At 45.0% G+C, this 22,354-nt stretch overlaps 1 protein-coding gene across 6 annotated transcripts in view; it reads left to right on the top strand.

Annotated features, from left to right (window-relative positions):
* The first annotated feature begins 1,946 nt into the window (after positions 1 to 1,946).
* The window catches only part of LOC105466020 (ubiquitin specific peptidase 54), a 118,393-nt gene continuing 97,985 nt past the window's right edge, over positions 1,947 to 22,354 (top strand). For 2 of the 6 annotated variants that reach the window (XM_071069734.1, XM_011714809.3), the window contains exon 1: positions 2,346 to 2,448. The gene's annotated coding sequence lies outside the window, so the exon portion shown is untranslated. Of the gene's footprint in view, positions 2,079 to 2,345; positions 2,449 to 13,888; positions 13,911 to 22,354 lie in introns of those variants that run through there. The other 4 variants (XM_011714806.3, XM_011714813.3, XM_011714816.3 and 1 more) reach the window with 4 other exon arrangements.

Here is a 22,354-nt window from a genome sequence, read left to right as displayed (position 1 = left end):
TAGTCCCCGTTACTTGGGAGGTGAGGTGGGAGGATCGCCTCCCACGAGTGGGAGAGGTGGAAGTTGTAGTGAGCTGAGATCATGAATGGCAGAGAGACCCTGTCTCAAAAAAATGAAAAACAAAACAAAATCCTTGCGTTTCAGACATTTGAATACCATGGTTCACTGAGGCAGTACATTGGCCACAGAGTTAGCTGTGTGTCCTGCTCAGACATCTTGTTTGGTATCACTGTGTTTTAAAATTCAGGAAAAGTGGCTCTTTTAGATAGGAGTTTGTAGTCTCCAGTGGGTCCTAGTCCCTATGTCAGGTCATCTTTGTTACTTGCCTAGCCTCTGCAGCCATTTGAGTTAGCAATTTCAAGGGTTTCTTTTACATACACCACACACCCATGATACCCCCCCCCCCCAGTCATCCAGAGTGCTCATTCATTACTCTAGAGTCTAGGTCTGCGCTGTCCGATACTGTTATCACTAGTTGCATGTGGCTTTTGAGCTCTTAAAATGCTCCCAGTCCTTAATGAGATGTGCTCCAAGTATAAACACCAAATTTTGAAAACTTAGTACGAAAAAAAGAATGTAAGCTATCTTGTTAATAACATTGGTTATATGTTGAAATATTTTTTTCTCTCTCTTACACTCTCTTTCTTGAGGCAGAGTCTTGTTATGTTTGTTGGAGTGCAGTGGTGTGATCATAGCTCACCGCAATCCCCACCTCCCAGCTCAAGGGATTCTCCCACCTTATCCTCCCGAGTTGCTGGGACTACAGGCACGCCACTACGCCCGGCTCATTTTTTTTTTTTTTTTTTTGAGACGAAGTCTCCCTCTGTCGCCAGGCTGGAGTGTAGTGGCGTGATCTCGGCTCACTGCAGCCTCCAACTCCCTGGTTCAAGCAATTCTCCTGCCTCAGCCTCCCGATTAGCTGGGATTACAGGCACATGCCACCACGCCCAGCTAACTTTTGTATTTTTAGTAGAGACTGAGACCGGGTTTCACTGTGTTGGCCAGGATGGTCTCGATCTCCTGACCTCGTGATCCGCTAGCCTCGGCCTCCCAAAGTGCTGGGATTACAGGCGTGAGACACCGCTACGGCCCATGCCCGGCTCATTTTTGTATTTTTTGTAGAGACGGGGTTTCGCCATGTTGGCCAGGCTGGATTCGAACATTTGGGCTCAAGCAGTCCTCCCGCCTCATCCTCCCGAAGTGTTGGGATTACAAGCGTGAGCCACAGCACCCGGCCGACCAATGTTCTTTAAATTCACCTTCTGTTCTAGATGCTGTTCAATTAGTCTGCTTTTATAGTTGTCTGAGAGCAGAGAGAAAAAGCCCCACAACTAAGTGCTGAGAGTCACCAAGTAAGGGGGACGTGGCCACAGGGCAGGAAGCAACAGTTGCAAAATTCAAATCACACACCAATGCGGTTCCTTTCTGCATCCAAGGTCAATACAAAAAAATTTTTTTTGGGTAACTTCCTCTATTGCTGGGGCTAACTGATGGGGCAGGGCACCCATGGACAAACGTTTCTATGAAGCTAAACACCATTTACAAATCAGGGTGGGGAAAGAACGATGAAAAGTTCTTGATGGAACGGAATGAGGAGATGGGAAGGTCAGTTTCTGGCTTGCCCTGTCTCCAACTACTCCGCCTGGAGAAGGAAAATGCTGGGAAAACGAACCTTCAGCTAAAGGCGACGCTGCTCTAAGTTTGAGGAAATTGGGAAAAGAAGACCATATCCCTAAAGTTATCCCAGTGTAGGGTCTGCCAGGCTAAGTTTCCTCAGCCCCTTCGGACGGTCCCGCCTGCAATCGTTTTCCGACTCCCGGCCAATTTAAGCTTCATCCTCGCCCGCGCCCCACCTCCATGCCTTTCCGGGCCACCCATAAAACGCCTTGAGTCCGCCATTTTAAACTCTGCTATCGCGAGATATACTTCGCCGTTTCCAGCCTGACTCATTTACTTTCTTGCGAGAGTCTCTTCTCGTCTGCTCTCGCCGTGGCCAAGGAAAGTGTCGCGAGAGCTGGTTGCCTTGGCTCCCTGTAGCTATAGCAGCCGCGGCGGTTAAGTATGCGGCGGCAGAAGCGGTGAGTGCGACACCCTCAGGGGGGCGGGGCCGGGGGTAACCGGGTGTAGGGGGTAGCGCTTGGGGAGGGGGCGCGGGGAAGGTTAGGTCGCGGGAGGAATGGACCTGAGTGTGACGTGTGGGGCAGGACCTGGGTCCTGTGGGTACAGGGACGCGGCGCCGGTCTGCTCTAGGGCACGCAGGGAGGGCTAGAGCTGCTGGGAGGTCCAGGGGGAGGGACCCGGGTGTAGTGGGGTTCAAGGGGCGCGGGCTGGAGCGTGGAGGGGTGTGTGTGTTGGGAGCAGGGTGTTTACGGAGACTCGGAACTGGATAAAGGGACCAGGCTACATTGGGAAAGAAGTGGGAAGAAATGGGGTACAGCGAGGAGGAGGGTATGTTGAATGAGAGCACAGAGGCTGGGCCCAGTTTTCTTTTCACTGGTTAGGGGGTGGAGGGAGGAGAAGGGATCAGATCTTTACAGATCCCCGGGCTCTGCCTGAGGCTGGTCGGGGACCGCGCGCCAGGATCTGGGTCCTACATGGCGTGGCGGGAATGGTGGCGTCCCAGACCGTCACTGCCTCCTTTCCCTCTTTCCGGAGAAATTCCCCACGGACACTCTGAGATGCGAAAGGGAAGTCCTGGTGAACTAGTATTAGTTGGGATGGTTCTTTTCGCTGAGAAACTACGAGTAGGATAATGAATGATTGCTATTCTAAAATAAAGCGCAGGGTGGGGGGGCGGGAGAGAGCGATTCTTGAGAAGAAAAAAACACTAAGGTTGCTTCCTCTGAAGCGTATTGAGTTGGAAGAAGGGGGTGTGTGCTAAGCTTACGTTTCTTCCCAGACTCATTCAAGTGTACAATTTCTTTACGATGTGCTTATGAAATATATGCAAGGTAGTCAGGTTAGATGATATGGTGAAAAAATGTGGAATACGACACTTAAACCTTCCAAAAATGTAACTAAAAAACCAATTTTTTTTTTTTAATTGCAGCAGCAGGCTGAACACTAAATCTAGGGATGGTTTTAATTATTTGGATGTAAAACCTAGTGTTCCTAAAGTGTGCCTATCAAGCTAGTTGCCTTTTAAGAAATGAATTAAATTTTATTTTAGGAGACCGAACATGTTTTGAATGTCTCAATGTTGAAATAAAAGGTGTCTCTCAGGAGTTAAAATCACTGAGAGGGGAAAACATCTAGTCTTTGAGTCTTAAGGAGTGTTTTCTGGAAATAGGTGTGGACCACTTTTCTGGTTAACTGTTATTTGTAGTGAAAACAATGGCTTCAAGTCAGTCATAAAAATAATTTATTTCAATCGACAGATACGAGTTTTGTGATCATTTTTCTATCTTTTGTAAGTATAAATTTGAAAAGGATAACCTCTCGTGATTATATAACTGGATTTTTTCATGTTGAGGTTGACAAATGCATTAATTAGTATAATGGCTTTTTGGTTGGGCGCGGTGGCTCACGCCTGTAATCCTAGCACTTTGGGAGACGGAGGCGGGCGGATTGCTTGAGCTCAGGAGTTCGAGACCAGCCTGGCTAACATAGTGAAACCCCCGTCTCCACTAAAAAAATGCAAAAATTAGCCAGGCATGGTGGCGCGCGCCTGCAATCCCAGCTATCGGAAAGCTGAGGCAGGAGAATCGTTTGAACCCGGGAGGCGGAGATTGCAGTAAGCCGAGATCGCACCATTGCACTCCAGTCTGGGCGACAGAGCGAGACTCTGTCTCAAAAAAAAAAAAAAAAGAAAAAAAGAAAAAAAAAGGCTTTTAAAATCCTTCTTCAGCTGGTCTTGATGTGGTTAGTCACTGAACCCATTTATTTGATATATGTTAGAGTAAAACCTAATTTGTAATGTCAGCAGCTAAACTTTAAAATAGAAGTGCTTTTCTGAGGCAAGATAAAGCTTTGTGTGGTGGTTGAGTCCAAAAGATTTCTGCATGAATCCAATAACAAGCTCTACTGAACTCCTGTTATGTGTAAAGTACTGTGTCAGGCATTGCAGGGAAAAAAGATTAATTCATTTATCCACTTAATATTTATTGGGACCTATTTGTGTCTGATTGCCAAGCCTTCAGGATACAAATACAGGTAGAACTTGATCTCTGCCTTGGAATTACTCAGACCCTATGAGGGCAGACTGATAGAGAAAAAGATACTTAACAATGTAATAAGCACAATGTATTAACATGAAAGTATGAGACAAGATTCTGCCCCCGAAGAGTTTTATATAGTAGTTGACAGGACAAAGAATTGTTTGTTTTTTTTTTTTTTTTGCAACAGGGTCTCACTGTGTTACTTAGGCTGGAATGCAGTGGCAAGATCATGGCTCACTGCAACTTCAACCTTCTGGGCTCCAACCATCCTCATACCTCTGTCTCCTGAATAGAGCTGAGACTACAGGTGAGGGCCACCATGCCCAGCTGATTTTTTTTTGGAGATGGGGTCTTGCTATGTTGCCAGGCTGGTCTCAAGCTCCTGGGCTCAAGTGATACTCCCACCTCAGCCTCTCAAAAGTAAGAATTTTCTTTTCTTTTTTTTTTTGAGACAGGTTTTCACTCTGTTGCTCAGGCTGGAGTGCAGTGGTGTCATCACAGCTCACTGCTACCTCAACCTCCTGGGCCCAAGCTATCCTCCCACCTCAGCCTCCCGAGTAGATAGGACCACAGGTGCATGTATCCACGCCCAGTTAATTATTAAAATTTTTTTTTAGAGACGAGGCCTTGCTATGTTGCCTAAGCTGATCTGGCTATGATACCCAGCAATCCTCCTGCCTTGGCAGCTTGGCTTCCCAAAGTGCTGGGATTACAGGCTTGAGCCACCATGCCCAGCCTAAGAGTTTTCAAAATTACAAAGTGTTAAGCAAACTCTAAACTGTGCTGCATTAGTGAAACACATAGTAAGTTTCTCAGAAGAGATAAAAGAATGGAAGTTTGAGAAGAAAATTCACTGGTCAGTTCATAAATTAAACCTTTTTTTTTTTTTTAAGACGCATTCTCTGTCGTCCAGGCTGGTGTGCAGTGGAGTAATCACGGCTCACTGCAGCCTCAGTCACCTGGGTTTAAGGAATCCTCTTGCTTTTCATCCTCTCCAAGAGCTGGGACTACAGGTGCTTGGCTAATTTTTGTACTTTTTCTAGAGACAGGATCTCCCTATGTTGCTCATGCTGATCTCGCGCACCTGGGCTCAAGTGAGCCTCCCTCCTCAGCCTCCCAAAGTGCTACGATTATAGGTGTGAGCCACCTCGCTGGTCCTATTAGTTTTTTTTAGTACTCCTTTACTGTAAATGTAAATAAATATGGACCAGGCACAGCAGCTCAGACCTGTAATCCCACCACTTTGGGAGGCTGAGGTGGGCGGATCACTTAAGGAGTTCGAGATCAGCCTGGGTAACATGGTGAAACACCGTCTCTACTAAAAATACAAAAATTAGCTGGGCATGGTGATGCCTGCCAGTAATTCCAGCCACTCGGGAGGCTGAGGCAGGAAAATCACTTGAACCCAGGAAGTAGAGGTTACAGTGAGCCGAAATCATGCCACTACACTCCAACGTAGGCAACAGAGCAAGATTCTGTCTCAAAATAAATCAATAAGTAAGTAAATAAATATTACAACAGTCTTAAGGCAATAATAATAATAGCTGACATTCATTGAGTGATTATTAATGTGCCAGGCACATTATCTCATTTTATCTTTTTTTTTTTTTTTTTTGAGACGGAGTCTCGCTCTGTCACCCAGGCTGGAGTGCAGTGGCCGGATCTCAGCTCACTGCAAGCTCCGCCTCCCGGGTTTACGCCATTCTCCGGCCTCAGCCTCCCGAGTAGCTGGGACTACAGGCGCCCGCCACCTCGCCCGGCTAGTTTTTTGTATTTCTTAATAGAGACGGGGTTTCACCGTGTTAGCCAGGATGGTCTCGATCTCCTGACCTCGTGATCCGCCCGTCTCGGCCTCCCAAAGTGCTGAGATTACAGGCTTGAGCCACCGCGCCCGGCCATCTCATTTTATCTTATAACAACACTCTGCTCTGCAGCTGGTACTAGTTACTTTAGTTTTAAAGAAAACTGAGGCTTAAAAAGTTCAGGAAGTTACCAAAGATTATTGAGCTAGTAAATGGTAGATTAGAGATTGGTGTCGGAAATTTATGTGATTCTAATATACTAAGAAAGATTTCTTTCTTTTGTAGGGAGAGAGGGAGTCTTGGTGTGGAGGAAGTGGGGAGAGGTTGCAGGTGGAATTGGCCGGGAGACCAGAATTCTGGGTGGGACTTGGAAGGTATAAATGGATAGGGGTATCTGTTTATTTATTCATATATTTTCTCCCTCAGATATTTACACTACATATGAGGAACTAATGTGAATGTTAGCATGATGCTAAATATGTGCATGATGCACCAACCTGTTTGTTTTTTGAGACGGAGTTTTGCTCTTGTCCTCAGCCTCCCCAGTAGCTGGGATTATAGGCGCTCACCACCACACCCAGATACTTATTTGTATTTTTAGTAGAGACAGGGTTTCACCATGTTGGGCAGGCTGGTCTCGAAGTCCTGACCTCAGATGATTGACCCGCTTCGGCCTCCCAAAGTAGGCATGAGCCACCACATCTGGCCCCCAAATTTTATATCTTTGTAAATGGCTTCTTTAAAAATCTGAGTGAGATTAGGTCGGTAATTCCAGCACTTTAGGAGGCTAAGGCAGGAGGATTGCTTGAGGCCAGGAGTTCAAGACCAGCCTGGCCAATGGAGTGAGACCCTATTTCTACTGATAAGAAAAAAAAAAAGAATCCCCCAAAACCTAAGGGAGAATGACAAATACCATTAATGAAGTATTGATAATCAGTTCTAGACTTACTAGAATGCTCAGAGGTCAACAGTCCATTCCATTCATTTTATATTGAGGAAACTAAAGCCTAGGGAACTTTCTTTTTTCTTTTTTTTCTTTTTCTTTTTTTTTGAGATGGAGTCTCGCTCTGTCGCCCAGGCTAGAGTGCAGTGGCACAATCTTGGCTTGGCTCACTACAACCTCCACCTCCCAGGTTCAAGAAATTCTCCTGTCTCAGACTCCTGAGTAGCTGGGACTACAGGCGCCCACCACCACGACCGACTAATCATTGTATTTTCAGTAGAGACAGAGTTTCACCATATTGGTCAGGCTCGTCTCGAACTCCTTACCTCAAGTGATCTGCCCACCTTGGCCTCCCAAAGTACTGGGATTACAGGCATGACCCACTGTGCCCGGCAAGCCTAGAGAACTCTTTTTTTTTTTTTTTTTTTGAGACACAGTTTCGTACTTGTTTCCCAGGCTAGAGTGTAATGGTGCGATCTCGGCTCGCTGCAACCTCCGGCCCTCGGGTTCAAGCGATTCTCCTGCCTCAGCCCCCCGAGTAGCTGGAATTACAGGCATGCACCACCACGTCCGGCTAATTTTGTATTTTTAGTAGAGACGGGGTTTCTCATGTTGGTCACACTGGTGTCGAACTCCCGACCTCAGGTGATTCACCCGCCTCGGCCTCCCAAAGTGCTGGGATTACAGGTGTGAGCCACCGTGCCTGGCTGCCTAGAGAACTTTTAAATGACTTACCCAAAGTCACATAGCTGCAATGTCCCAGATGTCCTGGTTTCCAGTTAACTGTTCCTTATACTGTACCACATTGCCAAGTTATATTTAATAATTACTGTAGAGTTATAGATGCCCTCAGCTAATTTTGGGAAACCAGTTTTGTCAAGAGGCTATTTACTGATAGATGATAGAATACAAACTGATTACTTGTTTACCTTAAACTGTACTTATACTTCCTACTTGTAGTAAGGATAAGTGATTCAGGTGTTTTATTTAGGTGCTTCCTATATTTGGTTTGCTATATTACTGTTTAATTTTTCTGTCTTCAGCTGCACTGCTGGGGCATTTAATAAATGCTTCTCTGATTTAGAAAAAAGTAGAAGAGTACAATTGCATTATAACACATATTAGGCTGAGTGTGGTGGCTAACGCCTATAATCCCAGCACTTTGGAGCCCACAAGTTTGAGACCATCCTGGGTATGGCAAAATAGAGAAACACTGTCTCTACAAAAAAATTAAAAAATTTAGCCAGGATGTGGTGGCATGCACCTGTAATCCCAGCTACTTAGGAGGCTGAGGCAAGAGGATCGCTTGAGCCTGGGAAGTTGAGGCTGTAGTGAGCCATGATCCCACCACTGCACTCCAGACTGGGTGACTGACAGACACTGTGTCTCAAAGAAAAGAAAAAAAGAAATACGTGCAGTTTTGTTTTGTTTTGGTTTTTTGAGATTAGTCTTGCTTCATCGCCCAGGCTGGAGTGCAACCTCCACCTCCTGGGTTCAAGTGATTCTCATGCTTCAGCCTCCCGGTAGCTGGGACTACAGGCACACCCCACCATACCCAGATAATTTTTGTATTTTTAGTAGAGACAGGGTTTCACCATGTTGTCTAGGCTGGTCTCAAACTCCTGACCTCAGGTGATCTGCCTGTCTCGGCCTCCCAAAGTGCAGGGATTACAGGTGTAAGCCACCTGCCTGGCCTCTACCAAAAAAAAATTTTTTTTTTTTGAGATGGAGTCTCGCTCTGTCGCCCAGGCAAGAGTGCAGTGTCATAATCTCAGTTCACTGCAACCTCTGCCCCCAGGTTCAAGCGATTAGCCTGCCTCAGCCTCCTGAGTAGCTGAAATTACAGGCGCCAGCTACCAGGCCTGGCTAATTTTTTTTTTTTTTTGAGATGGAGTCACGCTCTGTGACCCAGGCTGGAGTGCAGTGGCGCAATCACAGTTCGCTGCAACCTCTGCCTCCTGGGTCAAGCGATTGTCCTTCCTCAGCCTCCCAAGTAGTTGGGATTACAGGCGTGAGCCACCATGCCCAGCTAATTTTTGTACTTTTAGTAGAGAGGGAGTTTCACCATGTTGGCCAGACTGGTCTTAAAATTCTGACCTCAGGCGATCCACCCTGCCTCATCCTCCCAGAGTGCTGGGATTATAGGCGTGAGCCACTGTGCCCGGCCCTGGCTAATTTTTTACCAAAAAATTTTAAAAATTAGCTGGGTCTGGCAGCATGCACCTATAGTCCTGGCTACTTGAGGGGCTGAGGCAGGAAGATCACTTGAGCCCTGGTATTTGAGGTTGCAGTCAGCTAAATCATGCCACTACACTCCAGCCTGGAGGTCAGAGTGAGAGTGAGACCCTGCTGCTAAAAAGAGAAGACAGGTGATCTCATTTTATTTATTTATTTTTATTTATTAATGTTTTGAGATGGAGTCTCGCTGTGTCACCAAGGCTGGAGTGCAGTGGCACAACTCGGTTCACTGCAACCTCCGCCTCCCTGGTTCAAGCAATTTTCCGGCCTCAGCCTCCTGAGTAGCTGGGATTACAGGCACCTGCCACCAAGCCCGGCTAATTTTTGTATTTTTAGTAGAGATGGGGTTTCACCATGTCAGCCAGGCTGGTCTCAAACTCCTGACCTCAGATGATCCGTCCACCTTGCACTCCCGAAGTGCTGAGATTACAGGTGCGAACCACTGCCTTATTTTTATTTCTTGAGACAGGGTCTTACTTTGTCGCCTAGGCTGGAGTGCAGTTGTGCAATCACAGCTTACTGTAGACTTTACCTCCTGGACTCAAACAATCCTCTCACCTCAGCCTCCCGAGTAGCTGGAACTACAGATGTGCACCACCATGCCCAGCTAATTTTTAAAAAGTGTTTTTCACCCTGCCCTCTCAACAAAGCTTTTCCTGACTCTGCTAGGAACCAGGAAGAGAAAGCCTAATCTTTAATTTTTTTGAGGAGATGAGGTCTCACTATATTGCCCAGGCTGATCTTGAACTCCTGAGCTCAAGCAATTTTTCCACCTCAGCCCTCCAAAGTGCTGGGATTACAGGTATGAGCCACTGCACCTGGCCAAGTGATTTCATTTTAAATTTCCATTTATTTGATATGAAGTTGAATATTTTCCATATTTATTATTATTTTTTATTTATTTTATTTATTATTATTATTTTTAGACAGAGTCTGTCTCTGTTGCCCAGGCTGGAGTGCAGTGGCATGATCTCAGCTCACTGCAACTTCTGCCTCCTGGGTTCAAGTGATTCTCCTGCCTCAGCCTCCCAAGTAACTGGGATTACAGGCATGTGCCACCATAGTTGGCTAATTTATATTTGTTGTTGTTGAGACAAGGTTTCTCTCTTGTTGCCCAGGGTGGAGTGCAATGGCGCGATCTCGGCTCACCATAACCTCTACCTTCTGGTTTGAAGCAATTCTCCTGCCTCAGCTTCCTGAGTAGCTGGGATTACAGGTGTGCGTCACCACGCCCAGCTAATTTTGTATTTTTAGTAGAGACGGGTTTCTCCATGTTGGTCAGGCTGGTCTCGAACTCCTGACCTTAGGTGATCTGCCCTCCTTGGCCTCCCAAAGTGCTGAGATTACAGGTGTGAGCCACTATGCCTGGCCTAACATCTTTTTATTTCTTTTTTGGCTGTATTTCTTTCAGTGGAATTGCTTATTCTTTGCTTATTTTGTAACTGGGCTTTTTTCTTCCCATTCTACCCCTCCCCCCTCCCTGGGCCCATTTCAGTTTTTCTTTTTGTATCAAAGCTACATTTATTCTCTGAAAACATTTTTTTAAGTTTTTTTTTTTTTTGAGACAGAGTCTCGTTCTGTTGTCAAGGTTGGAGTGCAGTGGTGTGAGCTCAGCTCGCTGTAGTCTCCGCCTCTCAGGTTCAAATGGTTCTTGTGCCTCAGCCTCCTGAAGAGGCAAGATTACAGGCACCTGCCACCACGCCCAGATAATTTTTGTATTTTTTTTTAAGAATTTAATTTAATTTTAAGTTCCTGGATACACATGCAGGATGTGCAGGCTTGTTACATAAATGTGTGCCATGGTGGTTTGCTGTACCTATTAACTCATCACCTAGGTATTAAGCCGTGCATACATTAGCTGTTTATCCTGATGCTCTCCCCACCCCCGCACAGGCCCTAGTGTGTGTTGTTCTCTTCCCTGTGTCCATGTGTTTTCATTGTTTAGCTCCCACTTTTAAGTGAAAACATGCGGTATTTGGTTTTCTGTTCCTGTGTTAGTTTGCTGAGGATACATGAATGGAGCTTGAAGTAATTTTTTTTTTTTTTTTGGAGATGGAGTCTCGCTGTTGCCTAGGCTGGAGTGCAGTGGCGCAATCTCGGCTCACTGCAGCCTCCGCCTCCTGGGTTCAAGCAGTTCTCCTGCCTCAGCCTCCCAAGTAGCTGGGATTACAGGAACCTGCCACCACCCCCGGCTAATTTTGTATTTTTAGTAGAGACAGGGTTTCACCATGTTTGCCAGGCTGGTCTCGAACTCCTGGCCTCAAGTGATCCTCTCGCCTTGGCCTTCCAATGTGCTGGGATTACAGGTGTGAGCCACTGTGCTGGGCCTTTTTTTTTGGAGAGAGATGTCTTTGTTGCCCAGGCTGGAGTGATTTCGCTCACTACAGCCTCAATTTCCCAAGCTCAGGTGATCATCCCACCTCAACGTCCCGAGTAGCTGGGACCACAGTGTGAGCCATCATGACCAGCTAATTTTTGTATTTTTTGTAGAAACAGAGTTTTGCTATGTTGCCCAGGCTGTTCTGGAATTCCTGACCTCAAGCAATCTGCCTACCTCAGCTTTGCAGAGTGCTGGGATTACAGGTGTGAGCCACTATGCTCGGCTTTATTTTTAAAAATATATGTATTTTTTTGTGGGTACATAGTAGGTGTGTATATTTATTGGGTACATGAGATGTTTTGATATGGGCATGCATTGCGTAATAATCACATCATGTAAAATGGGGAATTTATCCCCTCAGCATTCATTATTTGTGTTATGAACAATTATACTCATAGTTATTTTAAAATGTACAATTAAATTAGTGACTTACAAATTATTAAGCATTTGTGCTATCAAATACTCCCTCTTACTCATTCTTTCTATTTTTTTTTTTTTTTTTTTTTTGAGATAGTCTCGCTCTGTCGCCCAGACTGGAGTGCAGTGGTGTGATCTCGGCTCACTGCAACCTCTGCCTCCCGGGTTGAAGCAATTCTTGTCCCTCAGCCTCCCAAGTAGTTGGGATTACAGGTGGGTACCACCATGCCCAGCTAATTTTTGTATTTTTTAGTAGAGACAGGGTTTCACCATGTTGGCCAGGCTAGTTTTAAACTCCTGGCCTCAACTGGTCTGTTGCCTTGGCCTCCTAAAGCGATGGGATTACAGAGGTAAGCCACCACGCCCAGCCTTTCTATTTTTTTTTTGGTACCCATTAACTATGCACACCTCTCTTCACTTTTCTTTTGACTAATAGGAACTCTGTCTATGTATCCCTGTATTTTTAACACATGTCGCACATATTTTCTACAATCTGTTGCATCATCTATAGTGTCTGTTGATGTGCTAAAATTTCATAACTATCTTTTTTCTTAATGGTTTCTGGGTTTTGAGGCTTGCTTAAGAAGGCTCTCTACGGGGCCGGGCGCGGTGGCTCAAGCCTGTAATCCCAGCACTTTGGGAGGCCGAGACAGGCGGATCACGAGGTCAGGAGATCGAGACCATCCTGGCTAACACGGTGAAACCCCGTCTCTACTAAAAAATACAAAAAACTAGCCGGGCGAGGTGGTGGGCGCCTGTAGTCCCAGCTACTCGGGAGGCTGAGGCAGGAGAATGGCGTAAACCCGGGAGGCGGAGCTTGCAGTGAGCTGATATCCGGCCACTGCACTCCAGCCTGGGCGACAGAGCCAGACTCCGTCTCAAAAAAAAAGAAGGCTCTCTCCATACCAAAAATATAAAAATATTTTATATTCGAACTCGCTTAACATATTTAGCCCTTTAATTGATTTGGAATTTATTTTTATATGTTTTTGGAGGTACTCTTTTTCTCCACAAATATGTAACTGACCTAAGCCTATTTGTTGAATATCCTGTCTTTAATGATATTAAATCTTGTCTCCATCATATTCTCAATTGCCGTATATTCACCATGTGTGTGTGTATGTATGTATGCCTGTGTTTCCTTTTTTTTGTTTGTTTTTTGGAGATGGAGTCTCACTTTTGTTGCCCAGGCTGGAGTGCAATGGTGTGATCTCGGCTCACTGCAACATCCGCCACCAGTGTTCAAGTGATTCTCTGCCTCAGCCTCCGGAGTAGCTGGGACTACAGGTGCATGCCACTACACCTGGCTAATTTATTGTAATTTTAGTAGAGACGGGGTTTCACCATGTTGGCCATGCTGGTCTCAAACTCCGGACCTCAAGTGATCCATCCGCCTTGGCCTCCCAAAGTGCTGGGATTACAGGTACGAGTCACTGCGCCCAGCCTGCATGTGTTTACTTTTGAATATCTCTGTTCTTTTCAGTTGTTTATTCCTGGGCCGATACCATACAGTTTTTGTTTGTTTTTTGAGACAGGTATCACCCAGGCTGGAGTGCAGGGGTGTGATACTGGCTCACTGCGGCTTTGACCTCCTGGGCTCAAATGATCCTTCCACTTTAGCCTCCGCAGTAGCTGGAATTACATGTGTGTGGCTCCATGTGTGACTAATTTTTGTATTTTTGGTAGAGATGAGGTTTCTCCATGGCCTAGCTGGTCTTGAACTCGTGGCCTCAAGTGATCTGTCCTCAGCCTCCCATAGTGCTAGGATTACAGGTGTGAGCCACTAAATCCTTTTGTTAATTATATGTTTTTTATTCTTTTGGTTTTTTTCTTTTTTTTTTTTTTTTGAGACAGAGCCTTGCTTTGTCACCTAGGCTGGAGTGCAGTGGCACAATCTCGGCTCAACTGTAACCTTCGCCTTCTGGATTCAAGTGATTCTTCCCTCTCAGCCTTCTGAGTAGCTGGGATTACAGGTACGCGCTATCACGCCCAGCTAATTTTTTGTATTCTTAGTAGAGACAGAGTTTCACCATGTTGGCCAGGCTGGTCTCAAACTACTGGCCTCAAATGGTCAGCCTGCCTCAGCCTCCCAAAGTTTTGGTGTAAGCCACCATGCCCAGCCCTTTTGGGTTTTCAAGATAGTCATATTTCTAACTGTTCATGTCTTTGCCTATCTTTGTTATGGCATGTGCAATTTTTTTTCTTATTTTGACATGTTTTAAATCTCTTTGTAGTAAAAATATTCTTTTTTTTGGTGGGAGTGACAGGGTCTCAAAAAAAGAAGAGGGTTGTAGGCTGGGTGCAGTGGCTCACGCTTGTAACCCCAGCACTTTGGGAGACCGAGGCGGGTGGATCACCTGAGGTCAGGAGTTTGAGACCAGCCTGGCCAACATGGTGAAACCCCATCTCGACTGAAAATGCAAAAATTAGCTGGGCGTGGTGGCGTGCACCTGTAGTCCCAGCTATTCTGGACGCTGAGGCAGGAGAATTGCTTGAACCCAGGAGGCGGAGGTTGCAGTGAGCAGAGATCACACCACTATACTCTAGCCTGGGTAACAGAGTGAGACTCCATCTCCAAAAACCAAAAAGAGGCTGGAGTGCAGTGGCACGATCACCACTCACTACAGCTTTGACCTTCTGGGCTTAAGCAATCCTCCCATCTCAGCCTCCTGAGTAGCTGGGACCAGAGGCATGTACCACCATGCCTGGCTAATTCTTTGTATTTCTTGTAGAGACGGGGCCTCACCATGTTGCCAAGGCTGGTCTCAAACTCTTGAGCTCAAGTCATTCTCCTGTCTTGGCCTCCCAAAGTGCCGAGATAACAGGTGTATGCCACCACGCCCAGCCAAATATATTCTTTTTTTTTTTTTTTTTTGAGACGGAGTCTCGTTCTGTCACCCAGGCTGGAGTGCAGTGGCCGGATCTCAGCTCACTGCAAGCTCCGCCTCCCGGGTTCACGCCATTCTCCTGCCTCAGCCTCCCGAGTAGCTGGGACTACAGGCGCCTGCCACCTTGCCTGGCTAAGTTTTTGTATTTTTCGTAGAGACGGGGTTTCACTGTGTTACCCAGGATGGTCTCGATCTCCTGACCTCGTGATCCGCCTGTCTCGGCCTCCGAAAGTGCTGGGATTACAGGCTTGAGCCACCGCGCCCGGCCTCTTTTTTTTTTTTTTTTTTGAGATTGTGTCTCACTCTGTCTCCCAGGCTGGAGTGCTTTGGCAAGATCTCTGCTCATTGCAACCTCCGCCTCCTGGGTTCAAGGATTTTCCTGCCTCAGCTTCCTGAGTAAGTGGGGTACAGGCATGCACCACCATGCCCCGCTTGTTTTTGCATTTTTTAGTAGAGACTGGGTTTTGCCATGTTGGCCAGGCTAGTCTCGATCTCCTGATCTTGGTGATGTGCCGGCCTCAGCCTCTGTAAGTGCTGGGATTACAGCCATGAGCCACATCACTCGGCCTTCAAATATATTCTTTATCATATAGCTGGCAATGGTTTTCTAGTTTGCTGTTTACTTTTAGGGGAAATCTCTTGACTATCAGTGGGTAAAACACTTAGAATAGGCTGTTACAATGCTTGTAATATCTTGACATGAGGAAAATTCTAGGATGGTTAGAATTTGTAAAATCAAGTCTGTTGAATAAATTTATGAATTAAAACAAGGGGGAAAAGCCTACTTTTGGGTACAAATGTGATTTGACTATAAAATTCTGTATTTAATGTTTTTTATAGTTATGTGCCATCTGAGAGGGGTTGCGCTTAAAATTGGGGAGAAGCTAACTCAATAAAATTGATCAGATTAAAAATCCTCAATAGTGTATGTAAATAATAACTGTATCTGATATTTAATTATACATATAGGATAAACTGGGTTTTCTGTCTATCTATGTTGTTTTATTTTATTTTTAAGACAGGGTCTAATGCTTTCCCAGGTGGGAGTGCAGTGGTGGGATCTCAACTCACTGCAGCTTCAACCTCACTGGGCTCAAGTGATCCTCCTGCCTCAGCCTCCTGAGTAGCTGGGACTGTAGGTGCACACCACTGTGCCTGGCTAGTTTTTTTGTATTTTTCGTAGAGATGAGTTGTCACTGTGTTGTGTAGCCTGGTTTGGAACTCATGAGGTCAAGTGATCTGCCTGCTTCGCTCCCAAATTGCTGGGACTTACAGGTATGAGCCACTGCACCTGGTCTGTTTTATTTTATTTTTATTACTATTTTTTTGAGATGGAGTCTCGCTCTGTTGCCTAGACAGAGTGTGGTAGTGCGATCTCTACTCACTGCAACCTCCGCCTCCCAGGTTCAAGCGATTCTCCTGCCTCAGCCTCCTAAGTAGCTGGGATTACAGGTGCCTGCCACCTTGCCCAGCTAATTTTTGTATTTTTTTTTTTTTTAGTAGAGATGGGGTTTCACCCTGTCGACCAATCTGGTCTCGAACTCCTGACCTTAAGTAATGCACCCGCCTTGGCCTCCCAGCATGCTGGGATTACAGGTGTGAGCTACTGGGCCCAGCCTATTTTTTATTCATTCATTCATTCATTCATTCATTCATTCATTCATTCATTCATTCTAGATCTGGGTTCTCACTGTGTTGCCCAGGCTGGCCTGGAACTCCTGCACTCAAGCCGTCCTCCCATCTTAGCCTTCCAAGTAGCTGAGCTTATAGATAGGAGCTACCATACCTTGTACTTCACTGAGGTTTTTAATTTAGTTTATCAATATTAAAAAATATGGACACATTTTTAATATTTAATGAGAAGTAGTAGAAAAATTGAATTCACTTTAAGGCTTACTTTTCTATCTTTTTCTCCCAGAGAGTATATTTGTAGAAAAACTTATCCAAATTTTGCTTAGTTTCAGGGATAATTTCATATAATAAATTTGTGAATTATTTTATTTTTATGGCTTATATCAGGCACATACATGAATATTTGTATATTCAGGAGGTATGATGGTAGAATGTACAAAAATGTTTTTTTAAAAACTCACTCTTCTGGAATTTTTCTTATTTCTTTCAGTTTGTCTGTATAAATATTCTCTATAGATAACTGACTTTTAAGGAAAAGCTGTTATATTCGTTACACAACTTGTTGCAAATAGGAAATCTAGCCCTATTATTGTTGGTGTGAAACTAACAAGCTTTTCTGTAACCCATATTTTAGTGTTTTGGCGCTGTATGGTAGCAATACCTTCCCGTGCCATGTTGAAAGCAAGAAACATGTTTCTACAAAGCACATTTTTAAAAAATAGCATTTGAGTTTTTAAATGAAAGCAGAAGCCAAGGTAAGCCTATATTGTATTCTTGCAAAATACATTTTTGTTTTCTTGTGACCTGTGTCATTTTTTCTAGGATATTTGAAAGTTTCTTTTTTTCTTTCTTTCTTTCTTTTTTTTTTTTTTTGTGAGACAGAACTGTCTCAGAAAAGTGAAAGATGTCAGTTCTTGCTCTGTGGCCCAGGCTACAGTGCAGTGGTGCGAACTTGGCTCACTGCAGCCTCTGCCTCCTGGGTTCAAGTGATTCTCCCACTTCATCCTCCCAGGTAGCTGGGACTACAGGTGTCTGCCACCATGTCCAGCTAATTTTTGTAATTTTAGTACAGTTGGGGTTTCACCATTTTGGCCAGGCTGGTCTTGAACTCCTGACCTGGAGTGATCCGCCCACCTCAGCCTCCCAAAATGCTGGGATTACAGTACAGGTGTGAGCCACTGTGCCTGGCTAAAAGTTTCTGATATAAAGCTGGCAGGAAGTGAGTGACAATTATTAAGTCTTGGAAGAAAAATTTTTAATTTTCTCCTGAGAAGAAATTTCTGAAGAAAAATCTTGTAGATAATGTAGTTTCACAGTAAAGTTTTTTTATTTTTATTTTTTTATTTGAGGCAGAGCCTTGTTCTGTCACCCAGGCTGGAGTGCAGTGGTGCGATCTCAGCTCACTGCAGCCTCTGCCTCCTGGGTTAAAGCAATTCTCATGCCTCAGCCTCCTGAGTAGCTGGGATTACAAGCGTGTGCCACCACACCTAGCTACTTTTTTTTTTTTTTTTTTTGGAGACAGGGTCTTGCTCTATCACCAAGGCTGGAGTACAGTAGCATGATTTTGGCTCACTGCAACCTCCACTTCCCAGGTTTAAGCAGTTCTCCTGCTTTAGCCTCCTGAATAGCTGGGATTACAGGCACATGCCACAACACCCTGCTAATTTTTTTTTTTTTTTGTGACAGAGTCTCGCTCTGTAGCGAGGCTGGAGTGCAGTGGTGCGATCTCGGCTCACTGCAACCTCCGCTTCCCAGGCTCAAGTGCTTCTCCTTCCTCAGCCTCCTGAGTAGCTGGGATTATAGGTGCCTGCCACCATGCCCAGCTAATTTTTGTATTTTTAGTAGAGATGGGGTTTCACCGTGTTGGCCAGGATGGTCTTGATCTCCTGACCTCGTGATCCGCCCACCTCTGCCTCCCAAAGTGCTGGGATTACAGACAGGAGCCACCGTGCCCGGCAATTTTTGTATTTTAAGTAAAGACAGGGTTTCACCATGTTGGCCAGGCTGATTTTGAACTCCTGACCTCAAGTGATTCGCCCACCTCGGCCTCCCAAAGTACTGGGATTACAGGCGTGAGCCACCGCACCCGGCCTCGTGATAAAGTTTATATAGAAAAATGCATTCTCTGTGGAAACAGAACTTATTTGTGTGCCATTGTTTCATTTCTGACCTGGGCTCAGCTTTTATTTCTCTGTGCAGATCCATTTCCTTTGGTGGTACATCCTGTCTTGGATGTTGACCCCAGTCAGAGCTGTATAGTGCCAAAATAAGATAAGTTCTTTGGTTCTTTTTTGCCATTTCTTTCAACTCCTTATTTATCTTTACTCATGGTCATTGAAGATCAGAAGGGTATTTATGAACAGATGGGAATTCTGTGTGTTTCTTCAGTGTTAGTGGAACACCAGGGAGAGGCAATATCATTTTAGTATTGGATTTTCACCTTTCCTGATGCCCCCTAGGTCTAAGGAAACATCAAGCTTATTTTACAGACTTGATATAAGAAACTTCATAATTACCAAATTAAGCTTTAGACACCTCAGTGTTTTAGAGTATATTCCTGGGGCCTATGCCTTTCCATATAAATTTTACTTATTTTTTGAGACAGAAGTCTCACTTGGCCCTCCCAGCTGGAGTGCAGTGCCACAATCTTGGCTCACTGCCATCTCCACCTCCCCGGTTCAAGTGATCCTTCCACCTCAGCCTCCTGTGTAGCTGGGACTACAGACACGCGCTAGCATGCCCTGCTAATTTTTTATATTTTTAGTAGAGACTGGGTTTCATCATGTTTGCTAGGCTGGTCTTGAACTCCTGGGCTCAAATGATCCGCCTGCCTCGGCCTTCCAAAGTGCTGGGATTACAGGCATGAGCCACCAAGCCTGGCCAAATTACTCAATATTTTTGAATCTCACTTCCCTTATCTGTGAGATTAGGATAATAATAACCTACCTGAACAAATTAAATGAAGTGATAGATGTTAGTTCTTAGCACAGTAGCCATAATGTTATAGGGACTCTAAATTTCAGTTTTCTTTTTCCTTTCCTTGAACTGTTTTAAGTTTTAAAAGATAGTGATTATAAAATTACTTTTTAAGTGTATACAGTTATTTCAAATATTGTTCATGTTTGTGTTAAAAACAGTCAAACTCATTTTGGTTATGTTGGTATTATAAGAGGGAAATGTAGGGAAATGAGACAATGGAGAAAATCTGAATAACTGTTTCTTTTTGTTTGTTTGATTTTTTTGAGATGGAATCTCGCTCTGTTGCCCAGGCTGGAATGCAGTGGCATGAACTCAGCTCACTGCAACCTCTGCCTCCTGGGTTCAAGCGATTCTTCTCCCTCAGCCCCGGGAGTAGCTGGGACTACAGGCATGTGCCAGCCACCACGTCCGGCTAATTTTTGTATTTTTGGTAGAGACAGGGTTTCACCATATTGCCCAGGCTGGTCTTGAACTCCTGACTTCATAATCCACCCACCTCGGCCTCCCCAAGTGCTGGGATTACAGGCGTGAGCCACCGCACCCGGCCAAGTCTGAATAACTTTTGTTGAGCAATACCGTGTGGCAGGAGCTAGGCTTAACACTTCGCACACAGCAACTCATTTAATCCTTACCACTCAGTTAAGCACATTTCTTCCTCTGAAGGATTACTTCTTAGGTTTTTTTTTTTTTTTTTTTTTTTTTTGAGATGGAATCTTGCTCTGTCTCCCAGGCTGGGGTGCAGTGGCATGATCTCGGCTCACTGCAACCTCCGTCTCCTGGGTTCAAGTAATTCTCGTGCCTCAGCCTCCCATGCAGCTGGGATTACAGCATATGCCACCATCCCCGGGAAACTTTTTGCATTTTTAGTGGATACAGGGTTTTACCATGTTAGCCAGGGTGATCTTGAACTCCTGAGCTCAGGCTCTCCATCCTCCTTGGGCTCCCAAAATGCTGGGATTACAGGTATGAGCCACAGCACCTGGCCTACTTCTTAGTTTTTAAAATTGAAGTTTTCTTACTTCCACCCTTTTGAATAATAAGCCTCAGGAATGGGGCCCTTAATAACTTAATGCAGACTTCAAACTTCGTATAGAATATAACAAATTATTAATGACTATTTTATTTCTAAGCTACCATCTTTAGTATTTGGAAGCTATGTTCTTTAGGCTAAGTCTTTTTTTTTTTCTTTCTTTCTTTTTTTTTTTTTTTTTAAGCAAACTCTAGTAATGATATTTACTTTTTGTGGAAACCATGTCTCACTGTCCCCCAAGCTGGAGTGCAATGGCGGGATTATGGCTCACTGCAGCCTCCACCTCCTGGACTCAAGTGGTCCTCCTGAGTAGTTGGGACTACAGGTGCATGCCACCACACCTGGCTAATTTTTGTATTTTTTGTAGAGATGGGGTTTCACCATGTTGCCCAGGCTGGTCACAAACTCTTGGGCTCAAGCTATCCTCCTGCCTTGGCCTCCCAAAGTGCTGGGATTACAGGCATGAGCCACTGTGTCTGGTCAATATTTACTTTCTAATTCCTGCCTTTAGAAATATATTAGCTGCCCTGAATATATTACGTTTTTCAGTTGTATGAAACTGTTCAGTTAGGAGTAATGAATTTGATATCTATTAGTCCTTTTCTTATTTATTTATTTTGAGATGGAGTCTTGCTCTGTTGCCCAGGCTGGAGTGCAGTGGCGCGGTCTTGGCTCACTGCAAGCTCTGCCTCCCGGGTTCACACCATTCTCCTGCCTCAGCCTCCCGAATAGCTGGGACTACGGGTGCCCGCCACCACGCCCGGCTAATTTTTTTGTATTTTTAGTAGAGATGGGGTTTCACCGTGTTGACCAGGATGGTCTCAATCTCCTGACCTCGTGATCCGCTTGCCTCAGCCTCCTAAAGTGCTGGGATTACAGGCGTGAGCCCCTGCACCTGGCGCCTATTAGTCCTTTTCAACAAATATCACCAGTAAGGCTTGAATTGTTTTTTGAAATGAGAAAAGCAGCAGATTGTTTATTTGAATTTGAATGTAGAGTGTTTGTCACTCAACACCTTAATACTGATCAGGCTAAGAGATGGGCTCTTCCTATGTTGCCCAGGCTGTACTCAACTCCTAGGCTCAAGTAATTCCTTCCCACCTCAGCCTCCTGATTGGCTGGGACTACAGGTGAGCAGCATCACACCCCACTTTGTGTTTTGATTAGTTCTCTTTACTTTTTTTTTAATCATGGTAAAATAACATAATATTTATCATCTTAACCATTTTAAGTGTACAGTTCAATAGTGTTGCATACGTTCACATTGTTGTGCAACCACTCTCCAGCACTGTGTCTCATCTGTTTTTTTTTTTGAGACATCCTCACTTTGCCGCCCAGGCTGGAGTACGGTGGGGTGATCTCAGCTCACTGCAACCTCTGCCTCCTGGGTTCAAGCGATTCTCCTACCTCACCCTGCCGAGTGGCTGGAATTACAGTCCTGTACCACCACGCCTGGCTAATTTTTGTATTTTTAGTAAAGACAGGGTTTCACCATGTTGGCTAGGCTGGTCTTGAACTCCTGATGTTGGGTGATCCGCCCATCTTGGCCTCCAAAAATGCTGGGATTACAGGTGTGTGCCACCACACCTGGCCACCCTGTTTCATCTCCAAATCCATTAAACTGAGACTCTAAATCCATTAAACAAGCCCCCCATTCCTCCTTCCCCAAAGTGCCTAGCCACCACCATCCAACTTTCTGTTTCAGTGAATTTGACTATTCTTCATGACTCATATAATGGAGTCATTGAGTATTTGTCCTTTTGTGACTGGCTTATTTCAGTTTGTAAAATGTCCTCAAGTTCATCTGTGTTGTAGCATGTGTCAGATTTTCCTTCCTTTTTAAGGCTGAATCAGTTATATGTATGTACTACATTTGCTTACCCGTTCT

The sequence above is a fragment of the Macaca nemestrina genome, chromosome 9, assembly GCF_043159975.1.
Source record: "Macaca nemestrina isolate mMacNem1 chromosome 9, mMacNem.hap1, whole genome shotgun sequence".
Taxonomy (NCBI): domain Eukaryota; kingdom Metazoa; phylum Chordata; class Mammalia; order Primates; family Cercopithecidae; genus Macaca; species Macaca nemestrina.
This window is presented reverse-complemented; position numbering and strand designations above follow the sequence as displayed.